Genomic DNA, 17919 nt, shown 5'->3' with positions numbered 1-17919 from the left:
ACTACTGTGCCCAGCTGAACCTTTTCTTTTCATCTAATATTAGCTTATTTGGGCAGTTACATGGCTTTTCAATGAATTCTGGCCTTTCATGATATAGGATTTAGTTATTCATAATACTAACTGAGGAATAGAGATTTTGTCTGATCATAATAGACCCACCCGCTGTGGAACTAAACATTGCATTAGATCATCATCACTTGAATCTGAAGGAACATAGGAAAATGTGCTCCATTTTTCAGATTCCAGGAAGATGAGCAGCAATCCATTCTCTTTGCTGATGTTACTATCATCATTTTTTATTCAACCATTCTAACACCTTCTATATGGCTCAAATTAAATTTCTTTATACTGTCATTGTATGTTATACTGCCCAAATATCTGCTCTGTTTCCATCTTACTTCAAATAGGGAAATGGCCATTTCAGTTTTATTTGGCCCTGATGGCAGCAGTTTCTCTATTACTAGCTTATTCAGTTGGAGTCTCCCCTGAAGTGATTCTGTTGTTTGTTTTATAAGGCAGGAGTAGAAATAGTGGAAGACAGTGATGATGTGATAGTGCACCATCTTCTTTGGCTTTCATTTTTCTGGTGTTAAGAGTCCCCAGGTGTCTGAATCAGTTTTTTGCTTTTTATCATTTAGCTTCTGAGAATTATATTTTAGATAGCCCTAGGACTCCTGTAAGGTTCAGATCAGATTTTTGGTACTGCTAGTGAGTATGATGGATATAAATAGAGTCTCCTCCCTCTTGGCTTCTTGGAATCTTCTTGCCAAAAGCTTAATGACAGTGGGTATCCATGGATTCTATATCTGAGGATTCAATCAGCTGTGGATTAGAAATATTTTTTTGGGAAAAAGTGTCTGTGCTGGATATACAGAAACTTTTTCTTGTCATTATTCTCTAAATAATACAATATAACAACTATTTGTGCAGCATTTACATTGTATTAGAAATTATAAATAATCCTTATTTTATAATTTACAGTACTGGGAATTGAGCTCAGGGGTGTTCTATCACTAAGCTATATCCCCAACCTTTTTTAAATTTTTAAATTTCTTTGTGGTGCTGGGGATTGAACTTTGTGCATGTGAGGCAAGCGCTCTACCAACTGAGCTATATCCCCAGTCCCCCAGCCTTTTTAAATTTTATTTTTGAGACTAGGTCTTGTTAAATTGCTAAAGCTGGCCTTAAATTTGAAATCCTACTACCTCAGCCTCCTGACTCACTGGGATTATAGGTGTGCTGCCACCATTCCTTGCCAGAGATGATTTAAAGTATATCGGAGGATGTGCATAGGTTATATGCAAATACTCTGACATTCTATATAAGAGCTTTAGCATCTGTGGATTTTCGTATTTGTAGAGGGTCCTAGAACCAATCCCCTGAAGATACCAAGAGATGATTCTGTTAAAAAATTATATGTTTTTAAAATGTGGTGTGTGTATGTGTGTGTGTGTGTGTGTGTGTGTGTGTGTGTATACATATATATATATATATATATATATATATATACCACATTAGAATAATAGAATATTATTTAGACATAAAGAAGTATGAAATTATGACATTTGCCAATAAGAGGGTGGAACTGGGGAATATCATGCTTAGTGAAATAAGCCAATCCCAAACAACCAAATGCTGAATGTTCTCTCTGATATGTTGGTGTTAACACACAAAAAGAGAGGGAAGAGTAGAAGTTCATTGGATTAGACAAATAGGAATGAAGGGAAAGGTGGGGGGATGGGAATAGGAAACATGGTATAATGAATTGGACATAACTTTCTTATGTTCATATGTGAATATACAATGTAACTCTGTATCATGTACAACCTCAAGAATGGGAAGTTAGGGGCTGGAGATGTGGCTCAAGCACATGCGTGCAGCCAGGGTTTGATCCTCAGCACCATATACAAACAAAGATGTTGTGCCTGCCGAAAAATAAAAGATTAAAATCCTCTCTCTCTCTCTCTCTCTCTCTCTCTCTGAAGACTTTACTATTATTTATTTAGAAGTTTAGCAAGAATTTAATAGTAATTTGTCTCAGAATAGTAGAGCTATGCAACTGGGGTTTTGTTGTTTGCATTGCTGGGAATCAAACACAAGTCCTTGGCACATGATAGATAGGTGCTGTACCTACCATTGAGTTACACCCCTACCCTGCAATTAGCGTTTTTAAATAAAAGAATATTTATTCTATTCTTGGATTAAATAATCTTAAAACACTGATATGATTTATTTCTATCACTTATGAAGTCCAGAGTGATAAAAAAAATTTCATTAGATACTGTCTGTACAATTTTGCTTAAACACCTGTCTTGTCCTTCCTTCCTTGGCTTGTTATCATCCCCCAGTCCTAATGGACAAAGCAGCCAACTGTTCTAAAAATAGGGCTGGGTATGGTTAAACATGCTTGTAATCCCTGTGATTTAGGAAGTTGAGGCAGGAGGATTTTAAGTTCTAAGCTAGGCTGGGCAGTTTAGTGAGATACTATCTCTAAATAAAAAATAAAAAGGGTTGGGAATGTAGTTCAGTGGGACAGTGACCCTGAATTCAATTCCTGGTACCATACACCAAAAAAAAAAAAAAAGAAAGAAAGAAAAATTTATGAATGGCTTTGAAAATCTGGTCTTAGCTGATAGAGTATAATGTGGCCTTTTTGTTTTCCACTTGGGATGATTTTTGCCTTCAGAAGATGGTTTACAATATTTGGTAAAGACATTTTGCTCGTCATGATTCCTGGGGGGTGAGGAGGGGATGCTACTGGTGTCTTATGGGTAGAGACCAGGGACACTGCTAAACATCCTGCAATGCATAAGAAAGCCTCAATACCCACTCCAACAATTATCTGGCTCAAATGTCAATGGGTACTAATATGTGAGAAACCCTTTCAAAATGAAAACTGTTACTTCAACCCATTTTATTTGAAGTTTCATCTCTGTTGGATAACAATAGCTTTCTTGTATATATATTTTTGTCATAGTTTACATAAACATCTAAACAATATTATTCCTTTCAAAGAACTGTCTTTTGGCTTTTGTAATATCCACTGTTGTGTTTATTTTCTTTGTAATTTCTACTTTATAATTTTCTGTCTACATTTTTGGGCTTATTTTGACTTTCAAACTCTTAAGCATATGCATAGATTGTTAATTTTCAAATTTCTTTTTCTAATATGAGTATTTAAAACAATTAATTTCCCTTTACTGCATTTAGACATTCTTTATTTTACTAAATAGTTCTGACAGTCTTGTCTGAAAGGTGAAGAATACATTTTACAGATGAGGAAACTGAGTCTCAGAAAGGAGATTGGCTTACTCTATATAAGTTAGCAAGAAAGTAGCAAAGCTGAGCTTTTGGTCTTCAAAGCGGTGTTTTTAAATTTTTGTGCAGTACTAGGGTTTGAATTCAGGAGTACTCTACCATTTAACAATATTCCCCCAAACATTGATATTTTTTATTTTGAGATGGGGGCTTTTTAAGTTTTGCCAGGCTAGCCTCAAATTTGGGATCCTCCTTCCTCAGTCTCCTGTGTATCTGGGATTACAAATCAGTACAACTATAAGTATGAGAGATGCTAGAGAATGTTGAACTGTCTTTAATATAGTACTGGATATATTAGGGGGATGACCAGAGTGAGACTGGAGAGATGGCTTGTGGTTACACTATGAAGTTAAGAATTTGTTTTATAGGCAGCACAGAATTAATGGAAATTTTTTACTGAGGAGCATTCATTTGACCTTTGATTTTCATCTGACCTTTGATTTTAGAAATGTTACTCTAGTAGTTTCCAAAGAGATGACCTGTAAACAGGGAAGACCAATAGGTGTGTGGTAGAAATCTGTGGGAAAGGGTAATGAAGATTTAATCCTTTTGGGTCAGTTGATCTGGACAAGAGGAGTAAATGGTTATACCTGTTGCACTGGAATACATAGGACCTAGTCACTTACTGGATGTGTAGGGCAGGTTGAAGTGGGAATAGGTAAAGCCTGGGAGGATGATGAGACCTCTATAAATGTGGGAATACCAGTATAGGAAGTGTGTGTGGTGGGTTCTAAATACTTTTGGCTTTGCTTGCAGTAAGTGAGGATGTTGTCTGTCCCTTGATATTGAACTTTGACACCAACTTGTGGAATATTTGTCTAACTGGCTACAATAATAGTACATGGAGGTTTTGGCTATTGGAGAATAGCACCATGACGTTACCTTCAGAGCAACTCAAAAGTGAGGAAATGAGAGTGCTTTTTGTTTATAGCATGTCATGGGACTTATGGCATATTGTGAGGCATTTTGGATTTAGCTTGTCATTTAGAGAAATGACAGTTCATCATTCTCTAGCATCTGTTGTACTTATGGTAGTACCAATTTGTAATCCCAGCTACACAGGAGACTGAGGAAGGAGGATCGCAAATTTGAGGCTAGCCTGGCAAAACTTAAAAAGCCCTCGTCTCAAAAAATATCAAGGTTTGGGGGAATATTGTTCAATGGTAGGGTACTCCAGAATTCATTCCCTTCTTTTTCATTCCTCCTGATGTCTGTGCTGTGGGGTTTCCTCTTTTGAAATGGTGGGGAGAGGTGGGTGTCAGCATCAGGTTCCCCCCCACACTTTTAAAAAATTTGTTCTTTTTAGATATACATGATAGTAGAGTGTATTTTGACATATTACACGTACGTGGAGTATAACTTACTCTAATTAGGATCCCATTTTTGTGGTGGTACATGATATGGAGCTTCACTGGTCATGTATTCATATATGAAAATAGGAAAGTTATCTCTGATTAGCATCAGGTTTTGAACTTCTATTTTTGCCTCTGGGTACTAGCTTTCCTTATGCAATGGCTTTTCTTCAGTATTTTCTTCTAGCTCATTTCAGGGCCAATCTCTTCCCCCAGATAAAGTACCATGAACTATTTAGATGAAGGAAACTCCTGGGATAATTCAATTTTTGCCGCCCCCCCCAAAAAAAAAAAAAAAAAAAGAAAAGAAAAAGTTTGTTCCTGGATGCTGTTTAGTGTATGATCCAGTGAAAGTATGGTATGGCTTATGTATGCACAGGTAGTATTGTATGTTTTCAGGACTTTGCTAGGGATTTTTTATGCGTGTCTTTATTATTCTTAATTTTTTTTTTTTTTAAACTGGGGATTGAACCCAGGGTCGCTTACCATTGTGCTGCATATTCAGCCCTTTTTATTTTTTACTTTGAGATATGGTCTTACTAAGTTGCTTACGGCCTTGCTAAATTGCTGAAACTGGCCTCAAATTTTCAATCCTCTTGCCTCAGACTCCTGCGTTGCTGGGATTATGGGTATGTGCCACTGCACCTGGCTTTTTTTGTAGTTTTTTTTGGTGTGTTTTGCTGGTTCCTTGATGTTACTATACTCTTAAGTCTGCAATAGACTCTTCCTTGAAGGCTCTGGTAATTTTAGGTGATAGAGTTTTTAGATGAGGAGGTATATTTCTAAGGTTCTGTCAGTCTGTATAAAAATCCTAACATCATTTCTCCAAAGTAGTATCTTATCTCCCTGAAATACAGAGACATGGGAGAATAATGGCAAGAGGAAACCCGGGTTTAATATGCACTAAAAGTTGAAGGCCAGGGGAAACTCTTAGAATTTAATATGTTCACTTTTTTTTTGTGGTGCTGGAGATTGAACCCACGGCCTCATGCATACTAGACAAGTCCTCTATCACTGAGCTGTATCACCAGCCCTAATATGAGCATAATATGGCCTTCATAATATTTCTTATTAACATTCATCTGTATTTATGGATCCAGTTTCTTCTTTCACTCCAAAATTTCATTTGTTTTCCAGGTATATAATGATAAATCATACTGAATAATGAGATTCCTTTTCTTTCTACCACTGTCATTATATTTAGGGTATCCTTATTCTTACAAGAAAAAACAGATGCTTCTATTCTTTTCCTCTAGTGCTTTTAGTTGGTTACCTATGCCTGTACTCTGGTCTTTCTCTATTCTCTGACAGGATCTAAAGCCGCTACCACAATTTTCTTCTGAGAATACTCTGCTCATCAAAGCTCTTTGGTCCATGTTGTGGAAATACTGCTTCAGATAAGACAAGAGTAGGCTTTTTCTAAAGAAATTTTACTGGAGATGGGGATATGGCTCAAGCGGTAGCATGCTCACCTGGTATGCGTGCGGCCCGGGTTCGATCCTCAGCACTACATACAAAGAAAGATGTTGTGTCCGCCGAAAACTAAAAACTAAATATTAAAAAAAATTCTCCTTCCCTCCCTCCCTCTCTCTCTCTCTCAAAAAAAAAAAAAAAAAATTACTGGACAACAGACCAAAGCACAAACTAGAAACTACAGACTTAAAGAAATTATTGTTGCCTGATGTGGTGGCACACACCTGTAATCCCAGTGACTCGGGAGGCTGAGGCAGAGGAGGATCAAAGGCTCCAAGTCAGCCTCAGCAACTTAGTGAGGCCCTAAGGAACTTAGTGAGACCCTGTCTCAAAACAAAAGAAAATGGTAAGGAATGTGTCTCAGTGATAAAGTGCCCCTAGGTTTAATCCCTAGTATTTACCCTACCCACCCCCCCTAAAAAAACCTAAAGCAAACAAACAAAAATTCATATTGTTTATTCTAAGAATTATTGCTAAAGGGTTTTATTTGCAAACTTAGTTCCTCAGTTTTTTACCAGAAGATTGATGAAGTATCAGATTGGGGGGTTCAGTTCTTTAACTAGTAAGAGACTTAAAACTTTTTCATAATAAAAAATATGACATAGAAATCAGAATTCACATACATTGTTAAGATAAAATAAGATCTTTTAAAATACATTTTAGAGTAAGGTTTGATTGCTTTGGATGGTACTTGGTCATTTCCAAAGGGAAGAGGACATTTTTCTGTTGGCATTTTTTTTTTTTTTTTTTTTTTTAAGGATCCATACCCACACTCCATGGAAAAGTTTGAGGGACCCTGGTTTAAATTAACCCCAACATCTGGACATAGACTAACTTGATGGGCACTTTTTTTTTTTTTTTTAAGAGTATGAAGTTCTTTTTAATTTTATTCTTGTCTGTTTTACATATCAGGGTCCTAGGATTCTGGAATTGTAGTTAAATATATGGTATGTTCAGTCTCCTGTGTAGAACCTGCTTCATAGCCCAAAACACTAGCCTCCCAGTAAATTTTGGCCTGAGGCCAAACCCTTACATCTTGGACTACTGAGTTAGGAAAATTAGTCTCCTTTTCAACTTCTGGGTTTCTGATTCTCCTGCAGGAAGCTTGCTTTTTCTGTGGCCCCCTTCTGTTTGTTCTCTTTGCTTGCAATTTAAAAAATCAAGGTAACTGCCCTGGAGTGGGGATAAATTTGGTTGTTTAAGAATCAGGAAGTTAGAAAGGCCATTGTGGCTGGAATGTATATTTAGTTGCCAATGGATTTTTAACTTTATTTATTCATATGTGGTGCTGAGGATCGAACCCAGGGCCTCACATATGCTAGGCAAGTGCTCTACCACTGAGCCACAACCCCAGCCCCAGTATGGCCATTTTGACTATATTAATTTTGCCTATCTAACATATGCTAGGCAAGCGCTCTACCTCTAGAAGATCTTTCCATCTTTCAAGGTCTTCTTTAATTTCTTTCTTTAGTGTTCTGTAGTTTTCATTGTAGATGTCTTTCACCTCTTTTGTTAAGTTGTTGCCAAGTATTATATTTTTTTGAGGCTATTGTGAATGGGGTAGTTTTCCTAATTTCTCTTTCAGAGGGTTAATACTGATATATAGAATTGCATTTGATTTATGTGTACTGAATTTATATCCTGCTACTTTGCTGAATTCATTTATTAAATCTAGAAGTTTTCTCGTGGAGTTTTTCTAAGTATAGAATAATGTCATCAGTGAATAATGATAGTTTGAGTTCTTCTTTTCCTATTTGCATTCCTTTAATTTATTTTGTCTAATTGCTCTGGCTAGAGTTTCAAGAACTATTTTGAATAGAAGTGGTGAAAGAGGTCATCCTTGTCTTGTTCCAGTTTTTAGAGGGAATGCTTTCAGTTTTTCTCTTTAGATTGATGTTGGTCTTGGGTTTAGCATAGATAGCTTTTACAATGTTGAGGTATGTTCCTACCATTCCTAGTTTCTCTAGTGTTTTAAACATGAAAGGGTGCTGTATTTTGTCAAATGCTTTTTCTGCATCAATTGATATAATTATATGATTCTTATCTTTAAGTCTATTGATGTGATGAATTATATTTGATTTCTGTATGTTGAACCATCCTTGCATCCCTGGAATGAACCTACTTGATCATGGTGCACTATTTTTCTCCATTATATTTTAGCTGGAGAAAGTTTGCATTTTGTTCTGAACTTATTTATTTTTATAGTACTGGGGATTGAACCCAGGTACACTCTATCACTGAGCTACATCCCCAGTCCTTTTTATTTTTATTTTTTGAGATAGGTTTTTGCTAAGTTTCTGAGGCTGGCCTCAAACTCATAATTCTCCTGCCTCAGCCTCCTAAGCCACTGGGATTATAGGCATGTTTTACCCTGCCTGGCTTTATTCTCAATTTTGCTGACTACTAGCATTCCTTAAATTATAGATTGCAGTCAGATCTTTTCATTGCTGAGTAGTATTCTTCTGTATGGATATCCCCAATTTGTCTATCCATTCTGTTTTGTTATTGTTGTTGTTTTTTTTCTGAGGTGGGCATCAATTTCTCTATTTTTCTATTACAAATAAAGCCACCAGAAACATTCATGTACAAGCCCTTGTGCTTTCGTTTGGTTTAGATAATAGATCTGTCATCTCTATTAGCTATGTAAATCATAGGGAAAAATGGAATACTGGAGAGTTCACTTTAAATGAACCATTACCATTCAGTGAATTTTATCTTTCTGTGAATCTAAGTAATTACTGTCTAGCCCACAAACCACTCTAACACTGTCAGAGTAGATTTTGTCAAATGTATTAGTTGAAATAAACTTCCTTTTAGAAAGGTACCTAATATTCTGTTAGGCTTCAGTTGCTTAAAAAGCCTATGAAGACCAGGCATGGTGACCCACGTCTGTAATCCCAGTGGTTGGGGAGGCTGAGGCAGGAAGATCATAAGTTCAAAGCCAGCCTCAGCTGTAAGGCACTAAGCAACTCATTGAGATCCTGTCTGTAAATAAAATATAAATTATGAAGGACTGGGGATGTGGCTCAGTGGTTTAGTGCCTCTGGGTTCAACCCCAAGTACAAAAAAAAAAAAAAAAAAAAGAGCCCAGGAAGTATCGGTCTTTAAAATATTGCCAGTTTTCAAAACAAGCTGAACAGATCAGGAGAGCCATATATACACAATGTGTAAGAATAACAGGGAAAAGGAATGTATTCATTAGTCATTCAGTAGTGCTTATTGTTAGGCATTGTCCTTGTTAGGCATATCATGGGCATTGGGAATATAGAGGTGACCAACAATGCCTCTCATCATGAGATTCTGATTTTAGCAGCTAAAGATAGATGATAAGTACGTATATAAGCAATATGTCAAAAAGTGTTAAGTGGCTGGGCACGGTGGTACATGCCTGTAATCCCAGCAACTCGGGAGCCTGAGGCAGGAGGATTTGACATTAAAGCCAGCCTCAGCAATTTATTGAGGCCTTAAGCAACTTAATGAGACCTTCTTCCAAAATAAAAAGTAAATAAAGGCTGGGGATGTGGCTCACTCATACTGCTTTAAGCCAAGTTAAGTGCACCTTGGGTTCAATCTCAGTGAAAAAAAAAGAAAAGTGTTAAGTACTATGAAGAAAGGGGGACTAAATAAATCTATGTAAAATATGAGTGTAGGTGGCACCATTTTATGTAGTGGTTCAAGAAAAATCTCACTTGATTAGGTAATTTTTGTGTTGAGATCTAAAGAAAGTAAGGGGACTAATCAGGAGACTGGAGAAAGAGCATTCTAGGTAGGTGGGATAAAAAGAACCATTGAAGGGTTTGAGCAGAAGAGTGACATGGTCTGACACTGGATTTGTTTGTTTGTTTATTTGTTTATTCTGACTTCAGATTAAGAAGATCCCTCTGGTTGACAGGTAGAAAACAGGCTCCAAGGGAGATTAGGGCAAAAGCAGTAGACCAGTTAGGAAGATACTGCAATAATTCTTGTGAAGGCATTGGTGGCTTTGTGGAGGTAAAAGCAGTTGAATTCTGGATATATTTTGAAGATAGACCTAATAGGATTTGATGATCTAATAAATGTAGGCCATGTGAAAGTAATTAAGATGAATTCCAACGGTTTTGGACTGAAAAACTAGAAAATGTCATTTTCTGAGCTTGGGAAGATTGGGGAAAGGGTCACAGATGGAGGATAGACTTGGAGTTTGATATTGGATGCATGTTAAGTTTAATGTGTCTGTGCATCTGTGATGTTAGATGACCAGAAAGCAGTTAGACTGTGGAGTTGAAGTTGAGATGAGACCTCTGGAATGAAGAGAAAAACATGGGATGTACATGTATTTAAATCATAGGCTAGGATGAGATGATTTGAGGAGTAAGAAAAGTTAAAGAGAATGCTTGGGGAGTAAGCACTGGGTACATCAATATTTAGAGGTGGAGAGGATTGAAGATGTTCTAGGAATGAAGACTGAGAAGAAATGGCCGCTGAGGTAGAGAGAGAATAAAGAGAAAAGTACTGTGGAAATCTATTTTAAGAAGGAGGGGAGTGACCAGATGCCATGGTTAGTGTCTGTAATCTGTAAAGCGCCCCCGGTTTGGTCCCCAGGATTGTCAACAACAAAGAGGAAGAAGTAATCAATTGTGTTAAAGGCTGTCTGCCAATGGGCCCAGTAGTATAAATACTTAGAATTGATTGTTGGAGTTGTCATTGTGAAGGTCCTTAGTGCCCTTGATGAGCAGTTTCAGGGTAGTGATCAGGGCTCAAACAAGAACAGGTGGATAGGAATTGAATACCCTCCAGAATAGTCAGCTCTTGAAAAATTTTGTTATACAGGCAGACAGAAAACAGGTAGTAGTGAGAGGAGATTTACAATCAATGAAAGGTGTATTTTAAACTTTTAGTGGTTTTATCCTTTTAACCTAACGACAATGAGAATTATCAGCAAGGGAGAAGGGAGGAAGAACTGATAATGTAGGAGAGATTGAGGGTCATTTGTACTGCTTAAGCCAAGCTGTGACTGTGGCCTTGGAAAGCCTTTGACTCAGGACATTAATGTGTAGTAGGAGAGGGGAAGGGCAAGGCAGCTGCCCTTATCTAAACTTTGATGATCTTGGCATGACTTTGATGAGTCTTTAGATTCCCTTACATAAGATGAAAACTTTGGAACCTGAACCATAGATCTGTTGTTCTTTTCTTGGGGATAAATATAGGGAAGGATGAGCATGTTTTTAGGAATAAAAGGGACTACCAGAGACAAGGGCTGTGACTATAAGCTTAGAAGAGCAGTCAGGCCTGACTGAATGCCCTAAGACAGACAAATGGAAGGCATTAATAGCTCCTCATTAGCCAGGTGGTACATGCTTGTAATCTCAGCTACAGAGGAGGTGGAGGCAGGAAGATTGAAAATTTGAGGGCAACCTGGACCACCTAGTTGAGATCCTGTCTCAAAAAGTAAAAAGGGCTAAGGATGGCTGGAGGCGGTGCTACAGTACACCTGTAATCCCAGTGACTTCAGAGGCTGATGCAGGAGGATCTCAAATTCAAGGTCAGCCTCAGCTTGAGCTAGTGAGACTCTGTCTTAAAAAAAAAAAAAAAGAGTGAGAAGAAGAGCTAGAGCGAGAGGTAGGTCAGTGGTCAAGAACTACTGGGTTCAGTCGCCAGTACCGCAAAACGAAATAAGACAAAAAAAACCCCACCCCCCTTTGCATTTCATGCATTTCAGCTAGTCTGGTTCCAGCATTTTATTCTCAATTTATTTTTTTCCCATTTTTTAATCTGTGAATTGTAGTTTTGGGATTCTTTGTTATATATTTGTACATATACACAATATAACAATAAAATTTGGCCGTTCACATTTCCTAATGTTTTTCCTTTCCCTCCCTCTCTCCCCCTGCTCCCTTTCTTCTACTCTCCTGATCTTCCTTCAGTTTTCATGAGATCTCCCCCTACATTTCTTTGCCTTTTTCCTTTCTGGTTTCCACATATAAGAGAAAATATATGACCTTTGACTTTCTGAGTTTGGCTTATTTTACTTAGCGTAATGATCTCAAATTCCCTCTGTCATTCCCTTCTGAAAGTCTACAAATGACATAAAGAAAGAATTTTGTTCTTCTGTCTGGCTGAATAAAACTTCATTGTGCATATATATCACATTTTCTTTCTCTATCCATTGACTGATACTTAGTCTGGTTTCATAGTTTGTGAATTGTGCTGCTATAAACATAAGTATGCTTATATTGCTAATGATACTGACTTTAATTCTTTTTTTTTAATATTTATTTTTTAGTTTTAGGTAGACACAATATCTTTATTTTATATTTATGTGGTGCTGAGGTTCGAACCCAGGGCCTCATGCGTGCTAGGCAAGCACTCTACCACTGAGACACAATCCCAGCCTGACTTTAATTCTGGTAAATACCAAGAAATGGTATAGCTAGGTCATATTGTGTTTTCATTCCTAGTCTTTTGAGGAACCTTCATACTGATTTTTCCATAGCGGTTTTACTGATTTATAATCCCACCAGCAGTACAAAGCTTTACTTTTTCTCTACATCCTCTCTAGCGTTTATTATTGTTAATATTCTTGATGACTGCCATTCTAACTGGAGTGAGTTGAAATCTCAGTGTAGTTTTGATTTACATTTCCCTAATTACTAACAGTGTTGTACATTTTTTTGGCCAGTTTTATTTCTTCTTTGGAGAAATGTCTGTTTAGTTCATTTGCCAATTGATTGCATTCTTTGTTTTTTTGGTGTTAAGTTTTTTGAGTTCTTTATATATTGTGGCTATTAATCCTGTCAGAAGAGTAGCTGGCAAAAAAATTTCCTCCTGTTCTGCAGTTTTCTTTTTGGGGGGTTGGGGGAGTGGGGAGAGTACCAGGGATTGAACCAGAGGTACTTAACCACTGAGCCACATCCCCAATCCTTTTTATTTTGATATTGGGTCTTGCTAAGTTGCTTAGGGATTTCTAAGTTGCTGAGGCTGGCTTTGAACTTGCTATCCTTCTGCCTTAGCCTCCTGAGTCACTGGGATTATAGGCATGCACCACTGCACCCGACCTGTAGGTTCTCTCTTCATGTTCTTAATTGTTTCCTTTGCTGTGCAGAAGCTTTTTAAGTTGATGCTATCCCATTTATTAACTCTTGGCATTATTTCCTGAGCTTTAGCAGTCCTATTGAGAAAGTTGTTGTTTGTGCCTATATGCTGGAGTATTGACCCTATATTTTCTTTTAGGAGTTGCATAATTTCTGATGTGATTCCTAGGTTTTTGATCCTTTTTGAGTTGACTTTTTGCAGGGTTGGATATAAGGATCTAGTTTTATTTTTCTACATATGAATAACCAGTTTTCCCAACACCATAAAAAGGCTCCCCCCACCCATTTTTTGGCACCTTTGTCAAGGATCAGATGATTATATATATGGGTAATTTTGTCTTTTTGTATTCTATTTTGTACCATTAGTTTGTGTGTTTTTATGCCAGTATTATGCAGATTTTGTTACTAGAGCTTTGTATTGTAATTTAAAGTCAGATTGGGTTTATCAAGATATTGGGATGCCTCCAGTGTTCCTCTTTTGGCTTAGAATTTTTTGGCTAATTTTCCTATGTACATATATGAATACACCATAGTGAATCTCACTATCATGTATGTCTGGAAGAATGGGGTCCAAATTAGAATAAATATATGTTTGTATAATTTTATTAAAATGGATTCTACTGTCATATATAACTAAAAAGAAAAATAAAAAAACAATAAAAAATAATTGCTTTGACTGTTTTGTGTTTTTTATTCTTCCAAATGAATTTTAGGACTGGTTTTTCTAGTTCAGTGAATAATGTTATTTGTATTTTAGTGGGGATTGCATTAAACCTGTATATTGCTTTTGGTAGTATGGCCATTTTAACAATAGTAATTCTGCCTATTCAAGAACATTGTGAGGTCTTTAGTCAGTAGCATTCTTTAAATTATAGATTCAAGTCAGATCTTTTCATTCTGCATTTGTTGTTTCTTCTCCCATTCACTAGAAAATTGAATAATCTTTTTCTGAGACAACCTGACTATCTATTGTTGATTTTTTTTTTTAGAACAGGGAAGTCGGAGTTTATGGTAACCTCCCTGTTTGAAATGAAGCAGTGCCAATTTTGATACCAGTTCCTGTTTTCCCTTTCTGTGTTCCAGACACAAAGGGGCAGAATGTTTAGATGCCCAGTCTTCTGGGGCAATAAGATTGTTTTGCAAACCTGTGTCAGAAAAGCAGGCCAGGCACTGACCCATTTGTTCACAGTAACTTTATAGGACTTTTAACACTTATCTATCTATCTATCTATCTATCTATCTATCTATCTATCTATCTATCATTCTGGAGATTGAACTCAGGGGTACTTGACCACTGAGCCATATCCCCAGCCCTGTTTTGTATTTTATTTAGAGACAGGGTCTCATTGAGTTGCTTAGTGCCTTTATTTTGCTGAGCCTGGCTTTCAATTTGCTATCCTCCTCCTGTCTTGGTCTACAGCTGCTGGAATTACAGGCGTCTGCCACCACACCCAGCTGACACTCTTTTCTAACAGTTAGGGGTAGGGAGGGAGGAACTTCTGATTGTGAGTTTCGTTTGTATTTCTCTGATTATTTAAGATGTTGAGACCTTTTTCTTCTTCTCATTTCTTGGTTTGTAGGAATTCCTTATATGTAGATGTTAGTCACATACATGTTGTAAATACCCACTCCTTTTTATATCATTTATTTTTCATCCTTTCTCTCTTATTTATTTATTTATTTTTTGGTACTGGGGATTGAACCCAGGGTTTCTTTATCACTCTAGCTCTTTTATTAATTTTTATTTTGAGGCAGAGTCTAGTTAAATTGCTGAGGTTCTCTCTTAAGTTGTTGAGGCTGGCTTCAGACTTGGGATCCATCTGCCTCCTCCTCCCAAGTTGCTGGTATTACTGATGTGTTCTTATGCTCCTCTATTTTCTTTCTTTCTTTTTTAAAGAGAGAGTGTGAGAGAGAGAGAGGGAGAGAGAGATAATTTTTTAATATTTATTTTTTAGTTTTCGGTGGACACAACATCTTTGTTTGTATGTGGTGCTGAGGATCGAACCCGGGCCGCACGCATGCCAGGCGAGCGCGCTACCGCTTGAGCCACATCCCCAGCCCTTGATGTATTTTCTGATCTATTTAACTCGATGAAATAAATTTATATTTTCTTTCCCTTATATATGTTTTGTGTCTGTGTGTGTGCCTTGATTAAAAAATCTTTGTCATGAAGATATTCTGATGTTATTTTCTAGAAGCTGTCTATTTTTTTTTTTTAAAGAACAGGGAAGCCACTTTCATAATTAGGTCTGTGATCCATCTGGAGTTTATTTTGTATGATGTGAGCATCAAGTTTTATCCTTCTGCCTCCATTATGTTTATCTCATTGATCTAGAACCCTGCATTGCATTTTGTTGTGCCCTATATTGTAAACCAAGGCACTGTGTAAGTTAATCTATCTCTGATCTATTTTGTTCCCATATAGATTTCAAGGAAATGGGAGTAGAGGAATATGATGACTTAGAGCATGGATTGGGAGCCATATCAGCTACTGGGGTTCAGATTCTATCTTTATTATTTACACCTTTTTTGTGTGTGTATATGTGGTACCAGGGATTGAACCCAGGGGTGTTTTAACAATCTAGCCATATTCCCAGATCTTTTTATGTTTTTATTTTGAGACAGGGCTTCACTTGGTTGCTTTTGTCATCACTAAGTTGCTAAAGCTGGCTTTGAATTTGTCATCCTTCTGCTTCAGCCTCCTGAACCATTGGGATTACAGGCATGAACCACAACACCCAGCCTATTTACAGCTTTGTGAGGCAGGTTTTCTGATCTGTAACATGGGAATAATTACAGCATGATTTTCTTATTAAGGCTTTTTTGATGACTGAATGATTTGGTATTGTAATGTGTATGAATCTAAATAAAAGAGGGGTAACAAGCATTGCTGGTAGGCTGGAACCGAGCTAGTGACTATAGCAGTGGTTGGATAACCTTGGACCTGACTGGGGATGAAATGGGTCTGTCTCTAGGTCTGGGACTGCAGCTATTCACAGTTTTCAGGCCTGCCTTGACTTTATAATTACCCACCAAATCTTACTTAATGCAAGATCTTTAAGTGTTTCTGAAGTGTCTTCCAAATTTTTCAAGTTGTCTTTGATCCAGTTCAGAATGCAGAAGCAGGATGTGTTTGTTTGGAATTTGTATTTGCTTTATTAAATTTGATGTATTTTGAATATATCTGTTTTTTATCTCCCCTTGTTCTGGATATTAAACCCAGGGTGCTTAACCACTGAACCACACACCCCTAGCTCATTTTTAGTTTTGAGACAGGATCTTGCTAAGTTGCTCAGGGCCTCGCTAAGTTGCTGAAGGCTAGCTTTGAATGTATGATCCTCCTGACTTAGCATTTTGAATCCTGGGGTTACAGGAATGTGCCACTGTGTCCAACACGAATACATCTAGTTTTGAATGTAGTTTCTTTTTTAAAATTTTTTTAGTGTTTATTTTTTAGTTGTAGTTGAACACAATACCTTTATTTTATTTATTTATTTTTAGGTGGTGAGTCACAACCCCAGCCCAATGTAGTTTCTTATACAGTATAATGAGAGACTGCAGCAGCTAGTAGACATTTTAGCTTAGGCACTGTGCCAACATTGGGCACATTCTGGAATAAAAAAGGAAAGAAGCCTAGATAAGGGTTTCTAAAGGACTAACCGTTAAGATGAAACCTGAAAGAGCATGAATTATAGTCATTAAAATCTAACATTTAGCTAGGCCTTATGGCCCATATCTGTAATTTCAGGTATCAGGGAGACTAAAACAGGAGATTTGCAAGTTTGACAATAGCCTTGGCAATTTAGTGAGAACCTGTCTTAAAATAAAACAAAATAATATAAAAGGGCTGGGGATATAGCCCAGTAGTAGAACATCCCTGGGTTCAGTCCCCAGTGCCACAAACAAGCAAACAAACAAATAAGCAGCTCACATCTGACTTAGATAAAGAGTGGGGAAAGATGAACATAAATATCAACAAAGCCCCAGAAATTCTAGAGACCTTTGTGCTCTTGAGGCTGGAGAGCACTAAGGAGGCCAGAGATGTGGGGAGGTAGTTGGAGAGAAGTCTTGGTGGTCAGAAATAGACAGGATGTGAACAATGTGAAATGGCCTTAAACATTTTAAGATTTTATCCTTTTCTTTCTTTTCTTTTTTGGGGGGTGTGTTTATGTGGTTGAATTTTTGGGGTGTGTGTTTGTAATGTGTATTTTTTTTTTGTGTGTGTGTGTGTGTGGTATTTTGGATTAAACCTGGTGCCTGGTACTTGCTAGGCATGTGCTCTACCACTGAGTTAGATCCCTAGCCCTTTAAATTTATTTTTTAAATTTTGAAACAGTTTCTCATCTAGTTTCTTAGGCTAGCCTTAAACTTGCTATCCTCCTCTTTCAATCTCCTGTGTAACTAGGACTATGTGTTTGCCACCCTACCCAGTGGGAGGGATAGTTTTAAAGTGTGTGTGATTGAATGATTATACTAGGGATTGAACCCAAGGGTACTCTACCACTGAATTACACCCCTAGTCCTTTTTATTTTTTAATTTTGAGATAGGATTTCCATAAGTTGCCCTTGAACTTGCGATCCTCCCACCTCAGCCCATTGAAAGCTCTTCTAATTTATTATATATTTTAAAAAGTCAGTTTTTTTTTCTTTATTTAATACATTCTAGTGTATCTAGTAGCAGTAGTAAATAAACACTTTGAAAAACA

General features: G+C 37.2%; 1 protein-coding gene across 7 annotated transcripts in view; it reads left to right on the top strand.

The window, feature by feature from the left end:
* Rad54l2 (RAD54 like 2) overlaps positions 1-17919 on the top strand; it is a 156733-nt gene that overhangs the window by 75151 nt on the left and 63663 nt on the right. The window lies entirely within an intron of this gene.

This window comes from Marmota monax, unplaced genomic scaffold (genome assembly GCF_021218885.2).
Source record: "Marmota monax isolate L192 unplaced genomic scaffold, Marmota_monax_Labrador192_F-V1.1 WCK01_AAM20220418_F8-fsc00022, whole genome shotgun sequence".
Classification (NCBI taxonomy): Eukaryota; Metazoa; Chordata; class Mammalia; order Rodentia; family Sciuridae; genus Marmota; species Marmota monax.
Note: the sequence above shows the minus strand (reverse complement) of the source record. Positions and strands in the feature narration are given on the sequence as shown.